The following is a 25,763-nucleotide window of genomic DNA, read 5'->3' on the forward strand; positions in this document are numbered from 1 at the left end:
GATAAAAAGGAATTTAACCCCTTCATACCTAAGGGTAAAACAAATCTTAATGCCTAAGCCCAATTTTGCAACTTTCACATGTGTTAGTAAATTCAAAAATATCATCACAACTACTTTGTGCATCCAGGTAGATTATACCTTTTTTTTTTCAGGACAAACTGGGTTTTTTTTTTGGTGGTAAACTCATTTTCTTATATTATGTAAGGAAAACTGGCCCAAAATAACAACATATGTGTATGTTAGTTTTTGTTTAGCCCAGTGTAGTACAGCCCAGAAACAATAGTGAACATTTTGCTTTTTTTTTATCCTACCTAAAACACACTAACATTGACACTAAGGGGATTATTTACTAAAGCTAGAGAGGGCAAAATTAGTCACCATTCTGCAGAGAAACCAATCAGCTTCCAGGTTTTATTGCTAAAGCTTAATAAAACAAGCTGAGGTTAGAAGCTGATTGGTTTCTCTGCAGAATTGTGACAAATGTTGCCCTCTCTAGCTTTGGTAAATAAACCCCTAACTGACACTGATACTAATTAAAAACAAATCCTGTCCAAAATATACTGGCCCTGACCCTTGACCCTGACCTTTGATCTTGCCTATTGCTCTTGACCTTTGACCCTGACCTTGACCCAAACACTAACCCTGGCTCTGACCTAGACCAAAACTTGATCTAGGTTTTTTTATTATTATTATTTTCTACACACACTTTTTTCTATCTCTGCAAGGACAGAGAAAGATACAATGTATCTGTCTCATCCATTCACACAGATATAAGACAAGGGGCGGGCTTCACAGAGACTGATCACTGTGATAGCCAATCTGAGGCTATCACAGAGATTAGGTGTCTCGGAATCGGCTGTTCCGGGCCCCGGTCATTAGAACAGGGCCCGGGACGCACTCCCAGCACAAAGGGAGATAAGAAAATATGCAGCCCAATGGAAAAAAGCCCAGTCCAGTGAGGCCGCATATATGCATACCAACGGCGTGAAGGGCTTAAGGCCTCCTTGCTATAGTGAGAAATAGGAGAAAACAGGGATTTGTAATAGTGGACATCTGTGTCAAGAATAGTAGCAGTGTCTGTGGTCAACTGACACCTATCCAGACATAGGAGATATTAGTTTGTAATTGCTCATCAGCGACCAGTATAGCAAGAAGCTTGCTGTTTTTATCCTACCTAGCAAACAAGGATTCGGCCCTGCACCTACAGGTAGTATGGGTAAGATAAGTCAGATGTAGGGATAGTAATCTACTGGCCTTCAAAAGGGACAAATAAGCATTATCAGTAGGGGATGAAACATAAGCCTGTTCATAACTCCACTCCTGCTCCTGCAAGGCTTGCAGATGGGCATTATGATCAATACAGGCAGGCCTAATGGCTGAAATATATTGCCCCTGCATAACTGCCTTTAAGATATCCCAAACTATATGTTCAGAGGCGGATTCAAAATTATTTGACCAGAATGTAGCCATAGGGGTTTCAATCTGAGAAATTACACTACAGAATTGGTTTTCCCTTAGTCTAATAAGGTATCAGTCTAATTTGACAGTGTGCTAAATACTATTATTTAATGTTTAGAATTCAAATAATCTGTAATACAAGCATTTTATAAATATATTTTACATTTGCATTGTTTAAAATATAATCTAGCATTCTGACATTCATTTTAATCATTTTAATGAATACAATTACATTTAGTTTGAAGTATCCATAATAAGTAAACTCATTTCCGTGAGTGACACCTAGTTATGATTCTGTTAGGAGGACCACATATAACAAGCTTTTAAAAGCATGCAGTTGATATAGAGTTTTCTGTTTTAAATACATTACAATATAATCAACATGCCAGTACATTCTTAGATGGATAATTTCTTATATATCTCAGTATTTTGTTTAAACCAAGGATTGTATTAATTGCAGAATAATAACCTACATGTTATACCCTAGCTCCCCCTTCTGTAGAATGAAGAAATGAAACTAAAATTACATTAGAGCTTGCAGTGTAGTGATTACTGTATACTTTCATTGAAAAGATCTTTGAGTGCATAACAATGCATGTATGTATGCTGTATATTAAAAATAAGCCATAATTAAAATAAAAATTATTAACTGTAACAGCATCAATTAAAATAAACTAATGCAATTGTGCACATTGACAAAAAAATGTAAAATAACATTTATAAATAGCATTAGATAATGTGTGAGTTTCCAATAAATAATGTGTTAGAAAGAGAAATTAACTATGATATGCCGCATATAAAAATTATTTGCCAAGTAAGAATATCATATTTTGTATTTAAGAAATACTATACACAGAATATGAAACAATTTGCATTTATGCTTACAGTTATAAAATTTGGGGTAAAACTTTCAAGTTGAAATGTGAATGGAATACAATTTAGGAATTTAAAAAATTAAAAGGGTATTGATTTTAACCATTTTAAGAACAGATTGTTTACATTTTGAGACAGATAGAGCTTTCCTTTGGTAGTATTTCATCACCACCACGCTTTTTATTTTTTTGATATGGTATATGGTATATATATAAAGGAAAAAAGACCAACATTTTTTAAAAGAGTTTTTGTGATAAGAGTTTTTTTTTTAATTTTTGTTATAAAACTTTAAACATGAATAATTTTTCCTAATGAATTTAGGCTAAAATGTACTACATTTCTTTTACATATTAACCCAAATCACTGTTTATTGTTTGGTCTGTATGAATGTTATAGAGCCTACAAACTATATACGTTGTATATTTGAAAAAAATATTTGTAATTTGTCACAATTTTTTGGAAAATGAAGAAATGAAATACAATTTGTTATTTTTTTCACAAGGTTATCATTTTAGCAAGTATTTTCTCACACACAGCATATGCATACTTAGAATTACATCCCAAAACACATTCTGCTAGTCCTCCTGTGTTTGGCTATACCACGTGCATGAGAATTTTTCACAGCCTAGATGCATGGAGGGGCCCCAAATCCAAAGAGCACCCATAGGCTTTCAAGAAACATAAATTACACATCTACTTTCCTGCCTATCATATTTGAGGCACTAAAGTCCTAGGATAGGAGAAACACCCACAAAATAAATAAAATTTAGAAGGCAGACATCCCATGCTATTTTTTAGGAGGCATGGTGTGTCTTGAAGACTTTATATTTTGCCTAACAATTTTGGAAACTTTGGAATTAAAATGTGTACTATTATACAAATTTGTCAATAATAAGATATTTACAACACACAGCATAGGCATACTTAGCGTTACGCCACAAAACACATTCTGCTTCTCCTTCTGAGTGTGACAAAAATACATGTGTGAGACTTTTTCACAGCCTAACCACATAGAGAGGATCAAAATCCAAGAAACATCATTAGGCTTTCTCAGGGCACAAATTACATGTAGGGCCCCCCTAGGTAGGTGCTAGAGTTAGTAATATAGTTTTTGTTTTTTTTCTGCTTAACAGGGAGACAGCTAGGCACATTTAGAGGCTGTCTGCTTAACAGAGAGCTGGGATTGATTGGTAGAGTCTGCTCAGTGTGTTCTGTTGCTGCTCATGCTGTCTGTTTCACACTGGTCTGGTAGCTATTGGATGTACTGGAGACTGGAAGCAAACCTTGCAGATGAGAGCATGGAGAGCATGGAAGCCCTGACCAATTAGAAGGGGGATGTGCCCCAAAGCATGCTGGGTGACTGTATTTATATCTGAAGAGCACATGGTCTCTGGGTCTTTTGTGAGAGAGGGAGGTCAAGGAGGGTAGGGGGCTGCTGCCCCTCCTTTGCGCAGGCTGCCATGCGGCCTCAGGTGGCCGACCTGAGGGCCTGAAACACGGAAGCCGCAATCCATGGTTCTTGAGAGGGCTGACTGAGGGAGGATGTTCATTGATCCTGTCTGGTACTACTGAGGAAGCCTGCTGTGAGTACTTCAGGAGTCTTGTGAGTACAGACCCCAACAGAGGATCCCTGAGACTTGTGCTGTTATATCCCCCTCTGGGTGCTAGAAGTCATCTGCTGGGTGCAGGCTAAAGGGGACACTGGCTAGTGTCTTGAAGAGGTAAAGTTCACTGAGTTCCTTCATTCCGTACAGCTGCTGTATGGTTTGGTTGATGAGTTATAAAGTCACTTCCACCGTGTAGCTGTAGCTGAGAGAGGGACATGTGTGGGGAGCAGCAAGATAGCGAACGTCGTAGTGAGCCGGAGTGTCGGGGCTGTTTTACACGTGTTGGCAGAGAGCCTAGAAAGAGCGGACTTGTTTGCAAAGCCGAACACTAACTGATCTCGGAGTACGGTTAGCACCCCACGTAAGTCTGGCACTGTGCAGCAGGAAGGATACGGAGCACATCCGCCTGGTAAGTGACAGATGCCAGCATGTGACTGCGAAGCTGCACACTCGGGGGCAGTTTGGTCATTGCGGAGAGAGATGTTGCTGAAGTTAGAACCAAGTAAATGTCAGCCTAGGATCCTGTATGCGAATTGGGACACAGGGTTCGCTTCTGAGATGCCACGTCCTCCTGTTGCTACCACTTCCGGGGGAGACAGCCATGCATTGAGGGTGCCGCTGGGGCCTGTACCAGTGGTCTACACCCACACCACCATCTGCCAGACGAGGGAGACCTGCATTTTGAAAGTACAGAGCACCCAGCTGGCCAGGGTTGGGCATTAGCAGCAGCAATCATCAGCTGTAGTCGCAGCAAGTTATCATCTGGCTGTTAAAGGGGCAGAGGGGAACCAGAAGATCCTGAGGCCAGAGTCTACAAGTTCCTCAGGTGAGGAGGGACCAGGGATTGTTGATGTGGGGTCGTTCATGGTACTGCTTTGGGTCCAAAGAAGAGATTATAGCAGAGTGGGGATCAGAGGTCAGCACAGAGTGAGACTGTGAGGCTGTAGAAAGATAGGATTCTCCATGCTCTGACCTGTACAATGAGGATGGTGTGAAAATAATTTGGGATTCTGCGAGGCCTATGCCAGTGGGCCGCTAATTTATCCCCTCCTCGCACTAATGCTCGAGCTTCAGCTCAAAAGGAGGCCTTTACTTTGCTGCTTAAGAAGGCAGAAACCCCATATGCTCCGCCTGAGGGAGGAGACAGACAGAAGCTACCAAGGTTCTCTCACTTTCAGAGGCTTGTGCAGCGGAAAGGTAGCCATGAAGTATGTGTATGACTACCCCTATGCTCAGAGGGATATCATGGAAGAGATAGAAGCCAAGAGTTTCCTGGTGTGAAGAAGCAGTCTGGGACTTTATATACATCTCAAAATCTTTCTACCAAGTCAAAACCCCAGCTACGGGAAGAGTTCCTGTCAGTGAAGGAAATCTGTGGTCTGGAAAGATCCATTTACATTGACCGAGTAGGGGTCAGGCAGCCTGGAAAGAAAAATCTGGAATGGTCCAGCAATATCTGGGGCCCTGAAGGGAAAATGGTCCGGATACCACACCCAGATTTCTATTGCTAAGCTACGCTCAAGTTGTTGCGATCTTTGCTGTTTGAAAAAAAAAAGGTCTGTTGAGTTCCGAGGCTACTGTGCTTGGAGCCTCTGGGAAAAGGAAAGAGCACCAATTCTTTCACAAGCTGCTGTGCTCAAACAGCTGTTGAAGAACAGAATCAACTGTTTGAAGCTTGCTAATGTTGTTCCCGGGGGCAATCCCCCTATTCCCAAATCCCCCTTCACTTTTATTTCTGCAAATTGAAGAAGGGGTGTCTGTGATTTTCTCTACCAATTGGAGAAAGGGACTTCTGCTACAGAGCACTTCTCCTGTTCTATCCAGGGGCTGCTACCCGGAGGGGGTAAACCCCTTGTTGCTGAAAGAATACTTTGCAAAGACCCTTTAACTGATGGACACTTTGCAAAGATCCTTTACTGTTGGACACTTTGTGAAGATTCTTTGGCCAGTCGGGCCCTATGGTTATTAAGTCAAGTTGCCAGAGCTGCTGCCATGTTGGAGGGCAGCTGCTTGCTATCTTTGTTCTACAAGTAAAGTGGCAGAGGAAAGACTTCAACAGAAAGCTCCTTGGGTTGTTCTACAAAGGAAGTGCCAGGGAAAATTACTTCTTCCACTGAAAGCTTGTTCAGTCCAATTAACTCTTTCATTGATGTCTGCATACAGGTGATTAATTACTGTATGCTCCGGCAATGACTTGCCACAAGAAAGAGATGTGTCGCACCTGATGCTGTAGAGGTGATGGCACTGCAGGTACCAGTTGAATGGACTACACATTTCTTCATGCTGGTTCTTGGGTTTGACTGGTAGAGTCATAACGAAGTTGCTCAAAAAGGGACTTTATGTATGTTTGTCTTATTTTCTGAAGTTCAAAAATGTTGCTGAACATGCCTAGCTAGTTAGATTAGGTAGGATGCTTACTTTGTCTTTTCAGGAACACAGACGATGTGTCAAGAGTTGCCTTTAGGGGGCAGGATTCACAGAATGTGCCTCTACGTGAATGTTAGCAGTAGATGCATGTCAGTTGGAAAGGTTGACCTTGCGGAGAGGATGTTCCCACTGTTAGTTGTCTAGGATGTATAAAAGTGATGTATATTGTATCTTTCTCTCTCTGCAGGATTGCAAGAATATTATACACCTCGGCAGAGGCATTTCACTGTAACTTACTGTATAGTATAGTTAGTCAGGTTGTGGCTGATTATCCTGCCCTACCAAACAAGTTTTTTTTGGCAGGGGGTGCACTTGGTACAGTTCTGCTTTAACTTGTGTATAATTTGTACAGCAGATGGCTTATATTTTTTTCCCTATAATTTATTTGTACATACTGGCTGCATATAGGCTCCATGGCCCTGTTCATTTGTTATTTCCCTTGTTCCCTCCTTTCAAGTTTGTGGGATACTCTGCTAGATTTTTGGAAAAAATTTATGTAGGGGCAGCTGACCTGGCCACTGAAGAAATGGCCTATTTCTGGCGAGGGGTGGATGTAGCACACTCCTTGTTGGTTACTTAGTTACATAGTTAGTCAGGTTGAAAAAACACACAAGTCAATCTAGCTCAACCAATAAAAATCAAAAAAGAAAACACAACCATACAACCCCATATACACAATCCTTTACCCACAGTTGATCCAGAGGAAGGAGAATAACCCCAGCAAAGCCTGATCCAATTTGCTACAGCAGGGGAAAAAATTCCTTCCTGATCCCCCGAGAGACAATCAGATATTCCCTGGATGAACTTTACCTATAAATATTAGACCCAGTACTAATTCTAGTACCAATTCAAATGCAAGTGTGTATAGTTTTTGGTTTCTCTGATTAACAGGGAGACAGCTAGGCAAATTTAGATGCTGTCTTCTTAACAGAGTGCAAAATAGGCGGTGGGGGCTATGAGAATGCCGTCATCCCAATAAACATGAACAAAGAAAACTCTCCAAGAATGTGGGACTATTGTAGGCAGGGATGGACAAGTGATCACAAGGGCACAAATATATAAGAAAAGTGTAAATTTATTAAACATCAGAAAAAAATCATCCAAAAAACAGAAAGGTTCAAAAGGAATTAGGCAATAATATATGTGTACACAGCAGCACACTGGTAAAGAGAGAACCTCTATGTATAACAAAAGTGAGGAGTGAGACATCCAATGCGTTTCAAGACTTCAAAATTACACTCTTCTTCAGGGATGCTCACATATTTGTATATATAGATGTTCTAAAATGCAAAGAAAAACAATCAATCCAGAGTATATAGATGTAAGCAGAACAAGTAAATAGATACAACAATATATGGCATGCACATTGAGATGAATACTGACCAGGCTAGTATGAACTGCTCCACATAAGAAATCAGCCCAAAGAGTATAAAAGCAAATAGGTAGAATGCCATCTGAGTTTGACACACTCAAGAAGTAATACAACTGGGGGGGCAGAGCGACTGCTGAAGCCGATGGCCGAGAGCTCTCACCAGGACGGGGATTGCAGCTGACTGACGGGCTTCCAGGTCACATCCACCCAGCCACTACTCTCCGGAACACCGACACCACCTACTGACATTCCCAAGAGACAACAGGATCGGCCGCAGCCATGGAAAATTACCCTTTTTTTTCCTGACCGTGTCAGACGGTCTACAACAAAATGGCGGCCAGACCCACATGTCACGGACCGCGGAGGGAGCTCTGATGGCAGCCAAAGAGCTTCCTTATACCACATCCTCTGGACTCTCTAGTCCTCTTCCAAATTCTTGGCGCTTAACACCATCAACAAGGAGCCCAGTTAAAGCAAAACAAAGGTGCAATTCACTGGCAGACAAAGAGGATGAAACGGAGGGGGTAAGTGATACTCCGGCTTTACACTCTATGGACACTACCACACTAGATTTGATTACCTCCTTCTCTACTAGGGAAGATCGAAGTTTTGAAAAGTTTGGTTCGACCAGAACCCCCAAATTTCCAGAAAGTTTGGTTCGGATTCCCGAACCCCATTGAAATCAATGGGACCCGAACTTCGGGAATCAAAAAACACCATTTTGAAGCCCTAAAACCTAATAAATGTCCCTAAAAAGTGCCTAGGGTTCTGGGTCATGCCAGGCAAAAAAAAGTTCTTAAAAATTGTGTTTTTTTAAGAGAGAGACAATTATTGAAAAAATTATTGAAAAAAAAAATTAGATTTCTTTGGATTTAGTGTTTGGGGGGGTCTAAAAAGTGTACCTGTGAAGTTTCAACTCTGTAGCATGTCCAGAACCAGAATTATAGCATGCCAAACCTTAAAAAATTACTTTTTTGCTTAACTCCCTTAGCGGTAACCCTGAGCGTGACTCGGGGTGGTTTTTTCATGCTAGGATCGGTATCCCCGAGTCACGCTCGGGGTAGATGTGCAGAGCCTGCAGGGTTCCTTACCTTCTCCTGGCTATCCAGCGATGATCTCCCATTGCTGTGATCGCCGCCGAGATCCCCACCGCGCCGTCCGTCGCTCTGATGACTTCCTGGATCCGTTCCCTGCAGCAGCAATGGTGCATGGGAGTGGAACTGGGAGGGAAATTCAAATGTTGCACAAATACAAACACATAAAAAGGAGGTGATACAATGTAATCTGGGAGGATTACACTGTATCACCTTTGTATCAGAAAAATATCAAATGTTATAAATAGTAAATTATAAATTATATTATTAATATATATTCTATATGTTATACATATTATATATATATTATATATATATGATAATATTTATATTTTATAATATATTTATATTTTATAATATATATATATTATAAATTATAAATATCAAAAAATTGTACCGCTTTTGGTATATAATTCCTGACATAATCATACCGCCAGGGAGGTTAACGCCTTTCTTTTGCTCCTAATAAAGCAGATATGTGTGATGCCTTTTGCAGTGGACTTACCACTTACAACAAGAACAGGCGTTAACTTGTCACTGAGGCTTTAAGTCCACTACAAAAGGCTTTGCTACTCTGCGTCACACACATCTGCTTTATTTAGCGACAACTTTGGGTCGCATAGCAGTGTGAGTCTTGCAGGTGATTTTCACATCGCACAGTTGATAAAGCCTCAGAGGGCAGAAATGGGGGCATTAGCGGTAGGGTGTTCGGAGCTCCTAAACCCAGGGTGGGTACGGGGAAAAATCAAGAGAGCAGCCTAAAAACATCAAATGAGGATATATGTAACCAATCAAAATTACGAGGTTTGTATACCAATGCCAGAAGCCTGGCCAACAAGATAGGGGAGCTGGAGCTGCTGATGTTTGAGGAGGACTTAGATTTTGTGGGGATAACTGAGACTTGCTTTGACAGCTCTCATGACTGGATGGCGACCATTCAGGGGTATTCCCTTTATCGCAGGGATAGAGAGGGTAAAAAAGGGGGAGGAGTATGTCTGTATATTCAGAACAGTATACAGGTAAATATGAGGGATGATATTAATAATGGAGCTATGGACGAGGCAGAATCCCTATGGGTAGAGCTTCAAAGGGAAGGCACGGTGGGGAAGGTAATATTGGGCGTATGCTATAGGCCCCCAACCTGAGGGAGGCGGACCTCATTTTACAGATAGGATTGGCAGCAAGGATGGGAAATGTCATTATAATGGGGGACTTTAATTATCCGGATATAGACTGGGCAGAAGGAACCGCACACTCAGCCAAGGCTCGGCAGTTCCTAAATGTTTTGCAGGACAATTTCATGGGTCAGATGGTGAATGCACCGACAAGAAACAATGCGGTACTTGACCTACTGATTACCAACAATACAGACCTGCTCATGGATATAGAAATATGGGACAACTTAGGGAACAGTGACCATAGGTCAATTGGTTTCAGTATTAATTACAGTAATAGGAAACACAAGGGTAATATAAGGACACTGAATTTCAAAAGAGCCAATTTCCCTAAACTGCGCTCGCTGCTAGAAAATATCAAATGGGATAGAAACCTGGGAACAAAGGCAGTGCTTCAAGAGCATACTTAACAAGGGGGTGGGCCAGTGCATTCCACAGGGAAATAAATTTAAAAGAGCAAAACTAAACCCTGGGTGGCTAAACTCCAACATAAAAATGTATATTAGAGCTAAAGAAACGGCCTTCAAAAAATACAAGACTGAGGGGTCATTGGCAGCATTTAAGCACTACAAAGAGTGTAATAAGAAATGTAAAGACGAAATCAGGGCGGCTAAAATAGAACACGAGAGACATATAGCGGAGGAGAGTAAAAGAAGTTCTTTAAGTATATAAACAGTAGGAAAGCGAGGCCAGAGCACATTGGCCCCATAAAAGATGATAAAGGAAAAATGGCCACTGAGGACAGAGAAAAGGCGGAAGTGTTAAATAATTTCTTTTCTTCAGTCTTCACAATGGAATCGGGGGGGCTACACGAACCTTGCTTGTAAGGCCAAACTAAATAATACACCTCAGGAAGTGCCGCAATGGCTAACAGAGGATAGACTTAGAGTTAAACTAGAGAAACTTAACATAAATAAATCCCCGGGACCGGATGGCTTGCACCCGAGGGTTCTTAATGAGCTCAGCCAGGTGATTGCCAGACCATTATTCTTGATCTTTAAGGATAGTTTACAGACGGGTATGGTGCCAGCTGATTGGAAAAAAGCCAACGTGGTACCAATATTTAAAAAGGGGCCGAGATATATCCCGGGTAACTATAGGCCGTTCAGCCTAACATCAGTAGTCTGCAAAATTTTGGAGGGGATGTTAAGGGACCACATACAAGACTTTAGTAATGAAAACGGTATTATAAGTAGTAATCAGCATGGATTCATGAAAAATCGTTCGTGCCAAACCAATCTATTAACCTTCTACGATGAAGTGAGCTGCCACCTAGATAAAGGAAAGCCTGTGGATGTGGTGTATCTGGACTTTGCAAAGGCCTTTGACACCGTTCCCCACAAACGCTTACTGTACAAACTAAGGAAGGTAGGTATGGACCATAAGGTGAGTACCTGGATAGAGAACTGGCTCCAGGGGAGAGTACAGAGGGTGGTGATTAATGGGGAGTACTCGGATTGGGCGGGTGTGGAAAGTGAGGTCCCCCAGGGTTCTGTCCTGGGACCAATCCTGTTTAATTTATTCATAAATGATCTGGAGGAGGGGATATCGAGTACAATCTCAGTATTTGCAGATGATACTAAATTAGGCATGCCAATATCTTCTATGCAGGATGTGGAAACCTTGCAAGCGGACCTGAACAAAATAACGGGGTGGGCAACTACAGGGCAGATGAGATTTAATGTTGAAAAATGTAAAGTAATGCACTTGGGGGCCAGAAACCAGAAAGCAAGCTACTCACTAGGGGGGGAACCTCTGGGTGAGTCTAGGATGGAAAAGGACTTGGGGGTACTGGTAGACAACAGGCTTGGCAGTGGCATGCAATGCCAAGCCGCCGCAAGCAAAGCCAACAGAATACTGGGTTGTATAAAAAAGGGGATTCACTCCAGAAATAAAGAGATTATTCTCCCGCTCTACAAGACTCTGGTCCGGCCACATCTGGAGTATGCTGTCCAGTTCTGGGCACCGGATCTCAGGAAGGATGTGCTGGAACTGGGGAAAGTCCAGAGAAGGGCAACAAAAATAATTAGGGGAATGGAGGACATCAGCTATGAGGAAAGACTACAAGCACTGAACCTATTCTCTCTGGAGAAGAGACGATTGAGGGGGGATATGATATCAATGTACAAATACTGTACTGGCGACCCGAGCATAAGGAACAAACTATTCAGAGAAAGGAGATACAATAAGACACGTGGCCACTCACTAAAACTTGAGGAAAGGCGGTTTAACCTTAAAGTGCTTAAGGGGTTCCTCACTGTAAGAGCGGTAAGGATGTGGAATTCGTATCAGCAGGGAGCATTGATAGTTTCAAAAAACTATTAGATGGACACCTTAAAGACCACAACATACAGGGGTATACAATGTACGGTTAAAAGCAAACACACACACACATCATAGGTTGAACTGGATGGACTGATGTATTTTTTCAACCTCACTAACTATGTAACTATGTAACTATGTAACTCAGTGACAACTATACATAAATTAAAATTCATCACAAAAAAAACAGATTATTTTTCTTAGAATTTCAGTAGCGCAGGGATGGTGTTACCCTCCTTTCATAAAGTGCAAATAAATAAAGTGCATAAATTGCATAAATAATCCAAAACATCCAACTAAGAAAGAACAGAGTCCTTCAAAAGTCTTTGTTTATGTAGTGCCAGAGCAATACACAATGCCTTTAATGCAGGGTCATTGGTGTCAGTTATAGGAACCACCATACAATGTCACCACCACCAGCTCTGGCACTACATAAACAAAGACTTTTGAAGGACTCTTTTCTTGCTTAGTTGGATGTTTTGGATTATTTATGCTAATTATGCACTTTATTTATTTGTACTTTATGAAAGTAGGGTAACACCATCCCTGCGCTACTGAAATTCTAAGAAAAATAATCAGTTTTTTTTGTGATGAATTTTAATTTATGTATAGTTGTCCCTGAGGCTTTGGCAACTCTGCGTGGTGAAATTCACCTGCAAAACGCACACTGCTATGCGACCCAAAGTTGTCGCTAAATACAGTAGATGTGTGTATTGCTGAAATGTATTTTGCACAATAGCTGACTAGCAAGCACATATACCTGCTGTAGATATATCAGCAACGTGCTCACTATACGGAACCCTGACACTTAAAAGTATCCCTACAAAAACTAGATTATTGAATCTAACTATAGTGGTATATATATCAAATATCAAGTATATCAAAAACTCCCCAAGGACGCCAAAAACACCATATAGGAAGTATCCGAATCTCAACATTTATCATAGTGTTTATTATGCAATCCCTGGTCCTGTACGTATGTATACAACACCGTACTTTATCCCCCTGCTTCTTTTGCAGTATCTTCTGCCCGAAAACCCTCTTGAGTGCTTCTTTTTTTTACTCTCCACTGTGGGAGTTGATTTGTTGTTCCTGTTGGAACCTATATTGTACCTTTTGTTGCGTTCAGCTTCAAGTTCTGACATTTCAGTTACCACATCAGACCAAGCATTAGACATTGTGCTGAAGAGACTGTCATTTTTTCTAAACTGTTGCTGATACCCAGGACCTCCATGGCAAAACAATGGCCCTTACGAACATACAACACACCTCAACCCAAGTCTACCTCACTTAATATGTATCTACGGAGCCTAACTCTTATTAGCCTCTACAAATATGGGACTTACCGTCTTATTTCTTAACGCCCATGGACTGAATCACCCGGAGAAGCGAAGATCCATCTGGAAAGAAGCTCAGGCCCATAAAGCAGATATACTCACAATTTAAGAGACACATTTTCACAGAGATGCAACTCCCTCCTGTACACACCAGAACTTTCCGCATGTCTTTCTCTCTCAGTTAAGAAGAGAGGTGTCCTCATAGCAATCAGAGACACAGTGTCTTTTACTTTGAAAGAATCAATTTTGGACCCAGAGGGTAGATATGTCATTTTAATTTGTATTGTTGATAACCTGCTTCTTACTCTAGTATCCATATACGTCCCCAATATCCACCAATTGAGGTTGCTCCATAAACTTCTAAAATAATATCTACAGTACGTTAAGATAAAGTGTTACTCTGTGGGGATTTCAATTTGGTACCAGACCCCTGCCTCGATTCCTCCTCACTGGGCGGAGGCCGCTCAGCCTCCTTGGGCAGTCTGGTGCACAGAGAGGAGCTATACGACGTATGGAGGTGTTTTCATACCAATGAGAGGGACTTTACTCTCTTTTCGTCTAGGCATCATTCTTACTCCAGAATAGATATTTTTGTGGTGGACAAATGGTTACTACAACATATTCTTTCGTCCACGATCCATGATATCACCTGGTCAGACCACGCAGCATACTGATAGCTATCACACTATCACCCTGCATACTGATAGCCACCCACCTCGAGCATTCACCTGGCTCTGCAACAACACGATTGTTCAATTATCTGTTAAAAAAACTCTATTGACATATACAATCTTTTTCCTTACTAATGATAACAATGAGGTCTCAGGTACTACCCTCTGGAACGCCCACAAGACATACATGGGGGGCATTTTATTCCAATTAGGAGCCAGAGCCAAAAGGCAACGCGAAACCCTTAATAACATGTTACCAGCAATCCACCTTAAAGAAATGATAAACAAATCCAATCCTAATCCACAGGATTCCACTGTCCTCACAAACTTACGCAATGAATCGCGTACCCTACTGGTCCACGAACACGACAAATCCATGCGTTCCCTAGACTAAAGTATGATTCGCAGCATAACAAAGCAGGAAAATTCTCAGCCACCCATCTGAAGGCCTGTAAGGCTAAATCTAGAATTTCTCATATCCACCATCCTTTCACTAAGCAAAAACTCTTAAAACCCCAAGAAATCGCAGACGCTTTTGCAAATTATTATAGGGCCCTTTACAATCTACACAAAGATCCCACAACCCCACAAACTCCTGATTCAGACATACACTCTTTCCTAAATAGAATTTCATTACCTAACCTTTCGGATGCACAATTGGCATGCCTAAACTCTCCATTTACTGTATCACAGAAGAGATAGTCAAAACCATTGACTCGCTACCTGACGACAAGTCTCCAGGCCCAGATGGATTTACGAATGAATATCTCAAAACCTTTAACCATAACCTAGCACCCTATCTTCTCAAGTTGTTCCAAGAATACTCCACTAGTGCATCATTTCCAAACGAAATGCTTCAAGCACACATAATTATGTTGCCTAAACCAGGTAAAACTCCTGACGACCGGGCCAACTTTCGACCGATATCTCTACCTAATACTGACATAAAAGTTTATGCTAAACTGATCGCCAGACAATTGTCCAAAGTTCTTCCGTCTTTGATTCAATCTGATCAAATGGGCTTCATGGAGGATAGACAAGCATCAGATGTCACTAGGAGGATACTGGGACTGATAAACTATGCAGAAATGTCAAAGACACCTTCCCTGCTTCTCTCTCTAGACGCAGAGAAGGCGTTTGACAAGGGTATACTGGAGATATATGACATTTGAGAGCATTGTACTGGAGCAATTTGGCTTTCAAGGCCCTATTTTTTTTTTTTGCAATCCTGGCCTTGTATTTCAACCCATCGGCCCAGGTCTTTACCTCAGGTATATACTCCAAGCCTTTATTCCATTGTCAATGGCACTCGCCAAAGCTGCCCTTTATCACCAAGCATCTTCAACCTGATGATGGAACCTTTAGTGGAAACAATTTGCACACACTCACATATTTCAGGATTTCGGCTTCAAGGCACATCCCATAATATACGTCTATTCGCTGATGATGTGATTTTATCACTCACAAGCCCACTTATATCACTTCCTTTTGTTCACCAGGTCTTGACCTCCTTTAGTGCCATCTACTACTATAAAGTAAACTTCTCAAAATCACTGATCTTGGACCTAGGGGTGCAAGATCATACCAAGACTCATTTAGAAACTCAATTCCCATATGTATCAATGTCTAAGGAAAACCCTTATTACTCAAGATCTAGAAAGAACTGTCACAATCTTTTTTCACAGAACTGTCATGGCTAGGCAGGCTAGCAGAGTTTAAGATGATGGTCCTACCGCAGATTTTATGTATCTTTCATACACTGCCCATTCCCCTTCCATCTCACTACATAACGTCACTAACTAATCTCCTGAAAAATAATATATGGCATGGTAAACGTCCGAGGTGTGCATGGTTTCACATGATTAAACACAAGAAAGCTGGTGGTGTAGGCATGATTCAATTGAAAGACTACTGCATAGCAACTCAGCTCACACCTTAAACATTGGTTCTCAGTTCATATTGATAAGCGCTGGGTTCAGGTGGAAGCCGCCCTAACAAAAACGCACCATCTTCCAACACTTCTTATGGCTGTCTGCTGGAAATCACTTCAACTAGATAGCTTGCCCATCACAGTAGGAGCCTCAATTCTGACTTGGAGAGCTCTGATGACACAAAATGTAGATGACTCTGTGATTCACCAACTCCGTTTGCCCTTTAAGGTATTGGAAATCCTGTTACCCTACTTCTATACCCAAAAGCGGTGCAATTGTAATATCCTATGGATGGGGGAGCTATTGCTTAACGGTAAGCCTAAACCCTCTAGTGAAACAATACCACATTCCCTCCTCTGAATTTTACTCATACAAACGCATATCCGAATTCATAAGCAAATATCCAATCCCAAATGTAAAAATCCCTATTTTGATACATAACGTTTATACAGCTCCCCTACAAGGCATGAAGGGCACCTCTATCATCTACAACACCCTACAATCCAAAACCACCTCCTTCAAGTCTGGCCCTATGATAAAATGGAAAGAAGACTTACAAAGCAACTTCACACCACAGCAGTGGTTTCAAACATTCAAATACATTTATAGCATCTCGAACTGTACCAAGCATTGGGAGCTCTCACAAAAGATAATATCAAGGTGGTATCTTACACCATTTCGCTTAACAAAATTCTACCCCTCCCACTCTCCCCTATGTTGGCGTGACTGTGGACAATCTTTATCATACCCTTTGGTCCTGTAAAAGTCTTAACAGCTTCTGGAATCAAGTTTTTGGCCTTATCTCTTCTTAAACTGGTATCCTAACTTCACCCAATTAAGCTCTAGCGCTCCTGAATCTGGAGATTGAATTGTTCCCAATCAACGTCCGTCGAGTGGTAGCGCACATATTGCTAGCATCCAGGTCTGTCATAACCAGACACTGGAAAAAGATTGAGGCCCATAACTTACCTGAGGTAGTTCTATCCATCAAGATCACCTATAAATATGAAAAAAACGTTATCACTTTGTGCTTGCACAGTAAAAAAAAATTGAGAAGTCTTGGCAATTGTGGTCCCTTTGGGTAACAACATAATTGTTGATGTTACTGTAATTGTTGAAGTCCTATAAGTGCCGGTTAACATTTCTGCGATGACAGAGATCGCATGTAATTTGGAGCGCACTGCTTAATGTGATCTCTGTGCGGTGCAAATTCAGCCATACAGTTTGTATGGCTGAATTTGCACTGCAATCGCACCAAACACGTACAGGACCTTTTTTTTGGTCCGCAGCAGAATCGGATTGCATGGTGGTTCACACTAGTGTGATCTGATTCTGTGCAAACTTTCAGATCGCACTGCGATATGCACCCCCAGCGTATCGCATATGGCAGTGTGAACTGCCAGGGGTGCGGATGCGATGCGGGAACACGCTGTATATTCGCAGCTTTCCCGCATTGCAAAAATGTGAACCGGCATTAAACATTGTTTGTATCGTTGCACCATTATTGTTATTATCAGAACACTGTTATAATTGATCCACTACCATAACGTTATGCCTGATGTTCCTTTTCATGTATCTTAAGCTGAACGCTATGCATAAATACTGTATGTATTCATGCTTCAAACCTAAAAAAGAAACTTATCTTGAAAAAAAAAAAAAGTGATACCGCTGGGGGTGCAAAATGGGGGGCGAACCAACCAGACAGAAATCACAAGGTTGCATAAAAAGGATGTATAAAAGGGGATGTATAAAAATAGAGCATAGTTATGGACTGTAAATAGCTTAATAAGAAAAAGCATTTACCAATGCCTAATACTGATACTAACCTACATGTGGGGCACTATCCATGCAAAAACAATCAAGCTGAATGGATATATACAAGTAATGGCCAACTAGCCACAAAGCCCAAATATGGTAGAGTACATCCCAGTACAGATAAGCTAAGGGCAATATTGAGAGAGAGTATATAAGTATAAGTATCGGTAGGACTGTTATCAGAAAGCAAAAGTAATTGATCTTCAACAAAGACTACGGTAAAGTAAGATCCTATGAGAGTACATACCAGGATTGCAGTAGGCAAAGCCACATGAGCCGGGACTGCCAAAATGGCACTAAAGCCCTGTTAGGCTTTAGTGCCCTTATAAAGGCAGTCAAGGCTCCAAAAAAAGCCAATCATAGTAAAGCTCAGGTCAACCTGGAATAGCAGCCAATGATGACAGAGTAGGAGGGAGGGCCAGAACACCCCCCTGAGCAAAGGGCACGCTGCGTGGCCACTCCCAAATGAGTGACAGTGTGCCGCGTCATCTGCCCACCAGCGCGTGAGATGGCTGTGGGTGGAGACAGAGGGAGGTGGGTCTGGGACAGCTGCCAATCCAAGGCCAAGGGTTGGCCATGGACGGGGACATAACTGAGGCCTGCACATCCAGGGATGACATCTGCTGCAAAAGTCAGAGGGAGCAGGCTGCCATGACATCCACACAGAGGATGCTATATGGCAACCATATCAAAAATAAAGCAGAGAAAAAAACAAAAAAGGGCTGTGATAAGAGGACAGCTGGCACAACAATGTGGCTGGCAGCCTAGCATGGGCATACTATAAACATACACTCAGATATGAAGGATATATAAACTTAGAGGTATATCCCTCATGCCAATGGAATAGGTAATATAATATTTAGAAAATATAAATAGATAGTAAATGTATATCAGTTGCAGCTGCTATAGAAAGGGTAGAGATGTGTTGTATATAGCCACAAGTAAAAGGGCTACCTATAGCGCTTGCTAAGAATAAATGAGGCTAATAAACGTGCTTGACCAGTGCAAAATTGTGATTCCAGAGGAGTAAGTATCAATTGGGATGGGTAAGCCTGAATGGCTATATTGTAAATTATAAAATACTAATAGTGCATAAATAATATATAAAAATGGGTATAATTGTTGAGAAAACACACTAAAGTGCTTGATGTGCTAACAGTGAGAGTGTTGAAATGGGATGGGTGCACCTGAGGAATTCAATTCTGAAGTGCCAGAAGTGCATATACAATAAATAATAATAAATGCAAACATCATGAATACACCAATGGTGCTCAATAGATAAATAATTAATAAAAGCAAGGTGCTCAATATGACATACAAAATAAATACAGTAAAAAAACTAAATTAAATATCAGTGCACTATTATTGTGAATAGTAATAATCAATAATTGCTCAATAAAAGTTCATAAGAATTTCCACAAAAAATCAAAAAGACAGAGTTCATGGGTGACTTGTAGTGCAAATTATACAGGTATATTCCTGGGTGCAGTAACTTAAGCCCTGTACACACGCAACGATTATCGGCCGACCGACCGATCGTCCGTCTTTTGTCCAGAGTGGTGTTTTGTTGGTTGGAATGTGCCTAGACTGCACACGAATTTTCTCGTCCAACAAAATTCTACTTCAGAAGTGATGTGTTGGTTTGCTTTCTTTGTGTTCTTTCTTCTCTGAGCATGCCCAGACTTGCTCATTAGATTTTTCCCTGTCGAAATCTGTACTGACTGCATGAAAATCGGCCGTGTTTTGACAGCGGACAAAAATTTTATAGCCTGCACACCAGATTTTTTTGGCAGAAAAGTTGGAGTTGGTTGTCGGAAGCATCATACTAACAAGCCGAAAATCGGCAGATCGGTCGTCGGACGAAAATTCCCTGCCGATTTGCGATGCGTGTGTACGAGGCTTAACACTGCCTCTAGTTTACTTTTTATGTATGAGGGATCTGGGGAGCTCCATTTATTTAGTGTGCTAGAAGATTTCATCCCATCAGTTGTAAACTTGATTTGAACACTGTCTGTCCCATTGTATGTTAATTGAAGGGAGCTCACTCTGTCCCCAAAACTGGCTACACATGGGCCGAAAATTGGACAAAAGCGGTCACTTTGGCAGGAACCAGATGACTTTCAGCCCATTGTGTACAGCTCCTTGTCGGATAAAAGCAGGTCTCACCGCAGCTGATCAGCCCTGGCAGCCAATGACTGTGAGAGCTAATCATTGTGTTCTGGTGGGCGGGGGGATGCCACTCTCTTTAGAACACAATAGCTCAGAGGGGAAATTGCCACACTAACTTCAGATGTGTTAAGACATCAATCTGTAAGGTTTTTCTTTTGTTCAGCCCACGGAGTTGAACAAAAAAATCCTATATTGTGTACCCATTAGTTTGGCCATACATTATGCAAATTTCTTTCTTTAAACCACGGGTTAAAGAAAAGGAAATTGCTCAATTTCCCCATCAACACAGTCAGTGTTGATGGGGGAATCCCTTCTGTTGTGCTATTGTATTCTGACACCAGGAGTTTGCCTTCCATCAAAATACTATAGCCAGCAGCAGTGATCATGCAAAAAAAACGTGACAAACTGGTTGTACTAAAGTCGGAAGATAGATCGACTTTGGTAATGAGACAAGAGATGTGCCCCTCCAGGTGAGATCATTAGATTGATTGGACTCCACACAAGAGTGCAAGGTCTGGCTCACATACTAGTGTAATACAAGCACAGAAAGGAAGTGACTGCATACAATGGTGATTTACTGTATATGCATGGCTAATAGATTTAATGGTCACTCTTGATGAGATGGTTTTAAACAAACAGCTAAGGCAGAAGAGCTCTATTGACACCGCCCTACACCTGTGTAGGTTTGGGTGGGACTGTTTATGGAGTGTCAGTTTAGTATCCCTGGGTTATGAATAAGCACAGCATAATTGGGTGAAATGTATCAACCTTCTGTACCTGCAACTGTCTTGTGTTGATTATTGTTGAATTTCTGTTGGGATGTTGCAATAAATTGACTTACAGTATATGGGAAAGAATATGAATAATTACATAATTACATAAATCCATGAATAAGCACTTATTGATTAAACTATTCCCATAAAAATTATATATGTATGTATATTGGAAAGTCTGTCGATACTCACTGGATATAGCCATGGCAACAATTCAGTATACATGTATGGAGGTTCCAAAAAAGGGAGGAGGACAAAGGCAAATACATGATCCTACAAGAATAAAAATCATATAAAATGTGACCTATAAAGTGTACAGTAAATGTGTAGGTCATGTATTTCCACTGATGTCTGAGGGAGGTGTCACCTCATCACTCATAGAAGTGATTCACATCCCACTGAAAATTGAGACCCAGAGGGATGCAGGTCTGGAGATGGAATATCCAGTACACCTCCCTCTGACACAGTAAACAAAAACAACCCCCCCCCCCCCATCCTCTTATGAGCCTTAATATTATTTTTTTTTATCACATTAAAGTTTATTCAAGAATAATATGAGTTACATAATATGCATAGTATTTCAGATTGTACAACTTAATTGACTTACAAATTAATTGTGAAAACATATGAGCAACCTAAAGATGAATTCCGGAATTCGACATGCAAAGTATTTAATAGAAAGAGAAAAACATAAACAGGAAAGGGAAACCTTACGTGCCGGTTCACATTTGTGCAATCACAGAGATCGCATGTAATTCTGAGCGCACTGCTCCTAAAATTACATGCGATCTCTGTGCGGTGCAAATTCAGCTATACAGTTTGTATGGCTGAATTTGCACTGCAATCGCACTAAAAGACGCACAGGACCCTTTTTTTGGTCCGCAGCAGAATCGGATCGCATGGTGGTTCACACTAGTGCGATCCGATTCTGTGCGAACTTTTAGATCGCACTGCGATATGCGATCTTTATCTGGGGGTGTCGTTAACTTTTAATTGACACCCCCAGCATATCGCATATGGCAGTGTGAACTGCCAGGGGTGTGGATGCGATGCGGGAACAAGCTGTATATTCGCAGCGTTCCCGCATCGCACAAAAGTGAACCGGCACTACAACAAGGCATTTAAGAGCTACAGCAAGCCATTAAACCACTGCAGGGTGCTACAGAGTTTACAGATCATGACAAACGTTTAAATTATACATTGAATCGCCTGGAACAGGAAATAATTACAGGCAATCAGAAAAGATGTGAAGAGACAAAACAGATTTTGACACCAATAATGTATACATTTGGAAGCGGAGATGCCATTGGAGTAATTCATCCCAGGCCACTGATGGATACAAGAAAAATGAGTTTTTCAGACACAGAAGTGGAGCTGTTGGATGAGACCCTTGGTGCCTACAACTCGGATCAATTACAGACACAACCAATGACCTTGGGTCCACAGGAAGGGATGATTGCATTTTCCCCCACGTAAACCAGGCAACGGAGACGCAAACAGCACAGGAATGGTTGGAACAAAGATTTAGGAGGACACGTTGGGGAAGTAAGAGATGGAAATACCGGAGATCAGAAGTGATATCCTTCCTAAAGCCAGCCGCAGAAGACGCGAACAATGTCCTCAATCTATATAACTGACAGTGAAATTTTGGAATTGTCTAAGGGCTTAAACATCTGTCCACAGAGACACTTTAGTTTATTTGACACTGTTCTAGATGTCAATAAGTTTATCAGAAATTAAACAATTAAAAACATTACTTTTAAGCAGACAACACGGAAAACTCTGATTTATCATTTTCCAGTGGCAGTATGACTTACCAAGTAGAGTGTTCATTTAGGGAACATTGTGCTATTTGGGGCCTGGAGGGTCTAGTACAGGAAGGTAATTTATTGGGCACACACAGGACACATGAGGGTACTGTGCAGCCATTCACATATAGAAACAGATCTGACTTCTACCCAGTCAACTCCCCTACACCTGAAATGAACACATTTCAAAAATTAGTTGAACGGAACTTGACATTACCACAGCAGGTTATGGCTGGTCACATAGAGTGGAAGGATAACCTAGCACCAAAAGTGAACGGTGTCCCTCAAAAGCTTAGAGGATGACAAATCCACTGTCATCCGAAACTCCGCTAAAGGTGGTCTAAATTGTGGTTATGAATACAGACAAATATAGGGGCAAAGCTATCCGACAGCTTTCAGACACTCAAACCTACATTAGACTTGGAAGTGATCTGACTAAGAAATATAAGATCCCACTCACCAGGCTGGTAGACAGGGGGTTAGGTTGGGACTACTTAACCAGAAAGAAGCTGATGTATTTATCCCAAAGTATCCTACCCTCCCGACCTTCTACCACTTACCCAAAACCCATAAGGGGTTAAATCCTCTGCATGATAGGTCAATCATATCGGGGATTGTGTCTTTAAACAAAAGACTGGATCAGTGGTTAGACAAGCAACTGCAGCCTTTCGTAACACAATTACCGGGATACCTCAAAAGATACAAATCATCTTTTGCCCATTGTTAATAGCCTTGACTGGGATGACAGTCTCTCTGGGTGACATGCATGCAATGTCACTAGTTTATATTCATTGATATATCACTGAATTATCAATTGAACATCGCATGTTTATCCTGGAGACTCTGGAATACCTACTGTCCCATAATTATTTTACTTTTGATGAGGGGTTCTACCCCCCGACATGCGGGGCCACGTTGGGGGCAACTTTTTTTCCCCTCCCTCTTCAACCCATATATGGGTTGGTGGGAGCGGTCCCGCATCTTTGGAACAGAGAATCCCTTTGGGTCTTCTGTCAGGTCGTATCTGACATTTATAGGTGACCTCCTGATTGTTTTGGAGGATGGAATATGGTTTATTGTGGATAGATCACTACTTGCTTATAGCACCTCATCCCTTAATTTAATAAAAAAAAACTTTGGTATGTTTTGATCAGACTTTTTAGGTGTGAAACAAAGCATAACCAGATTTTTTTCTGTATGTGCACTGAATAATAAATACATATAGATTATTGGCTTTATCATCAGGTACCTGCCAACTTTGTATGCAGATGAGGTATGTGCCAATATTTTAAAATAAGTAGTCAATATGGTACCCTGCAGGGCACCTACGTTAGGTTGGTACTTATCCCCCAGTTTTTTAACAGGGAACAGATCAGGTCTCTTACCTGGTTACATTGTAAAGGTAACTATGAGTGTGGCACAACGGAATGTCCTTGCTGTGTACATTTATTAGGAGGTAAGAAATTTTGTTCTATGGTCAACAAGAGAGAATTTTATATTTGATGATTTTTACAAATGTTGCACCAGTTATGTCATATATTTGATCCCTTGTAATTCTTGCTGCGTACAATACATAGGGAGAACTACGATGCGCCTACGTGACAGGTTCTATGAACATGTGCTCAGTGTGGACAAGAACACATCTACTAATGTAGCAATTTGAATCATGGAGGAGATAAATTCAATATGCAGGTCCAGGTGATAGATAAGATTAAGGCTTCTGGGGGGGCAGGGTTACTTTTAATTTACTGTGTCGGAGGGAGGTGTACTGGATATTCTATCACCAGGCCCGCATCCCCCTGGATCTCAATTTTGAGTAGGACGTGAGTCACTTCTATAAGTAAAGAGGTGACACCTCCCTCAGACATAATTGCAGATACATGACCTACACATTTTCTGTACACTTTAAAGGTCAAGTTTTATATGCTTTTTATTCTTGTAGGATCATGTATTTGCCTTTGCCCTCCTCCCTTTTTTGGAACCTCCATACATGTATACTAAATTGTTGCCATGGATATTTCCAGTGAGTATCGGCAGACTTTCCAATATACATACGTATATTATTTTTATGGGAATAGTTTAATCAATAAGTGCTTATTCATGGAAAAAACTATGTTAGAGTCCCGAAATATTTAGACAGAATAAAGGTGGATAAAGCACCTGGACCAGATTGCATCTACCCAAGCATCCTAAAAGAATTGAGTGCTGTAATTTCAAAGCCTTTGTTTCTATTTTTTAGGGACTCGTTAAGGACTGGAATAGTACCACTGGATTGGCGTAGGACCAATGTGGTGCCTATATTTAAAAAGGGATCAAAGTCTTTGCCAAGTAACTATAGACCTGTTAGTTAAATTTTTTATAGTCGGGAAGATACTGGAGAGTTTAATAAAAGACCACGTAGATGAGTTCTTGCTGGAAAAAAATATTTTAAGCAATAGACAGCATGGATTCATCAAAGACAGAAGTTGTCAAACAAACCTGATTTCTTTTATCAGTGGTGTACCCCAAGGTTCAGTGTTTTTTTTCTTTTTAATACCTTTACAAATTATTTAGGGTCTGGGATTAAAAGTACCATTTCAGTCTTTGCAGATGACCCCAAGCTTTGCAGTGGAATAACTTCCTTACAGGATGTCTCCAACTTACAAGCCAGCCTCAATGCACTGTTTCATTGGACAACTATGTGGCAAATGAGGTTTAATGTTGATAAATGTAAAGTTATGCACATAAGGGGATAAGAATATGCATGCATCATACATACTAGAGGGAGCAGAACTGTGGGAATCCATAGTGGAGAAGGATCTGGGTGTTCTGGTAGATCATAAGCTTAATAATAGCATGCAATGCCAAGCTGTGGTTTCCAAAGCAAGCAAAGTCCTTTCTAGTATTAACAGAGGCATGGACTCCAGAGAGAGTGATACAATTGTGTCCCTA

The sequence above is a fragment of the Pelophylax lessonae genome (genome assembly GCF_965119305.1).
Source record: "Pelophylax lessonae genome assembly, chromosome: 4".
In the NCBI taxonomy this organism is placed as follows: domain Eukaryota; kingdom Metazoa; phylum Chordata; class Amphibia; order Anura; family Ranidae; genus Pelophylax; species Pelophylax lessonae.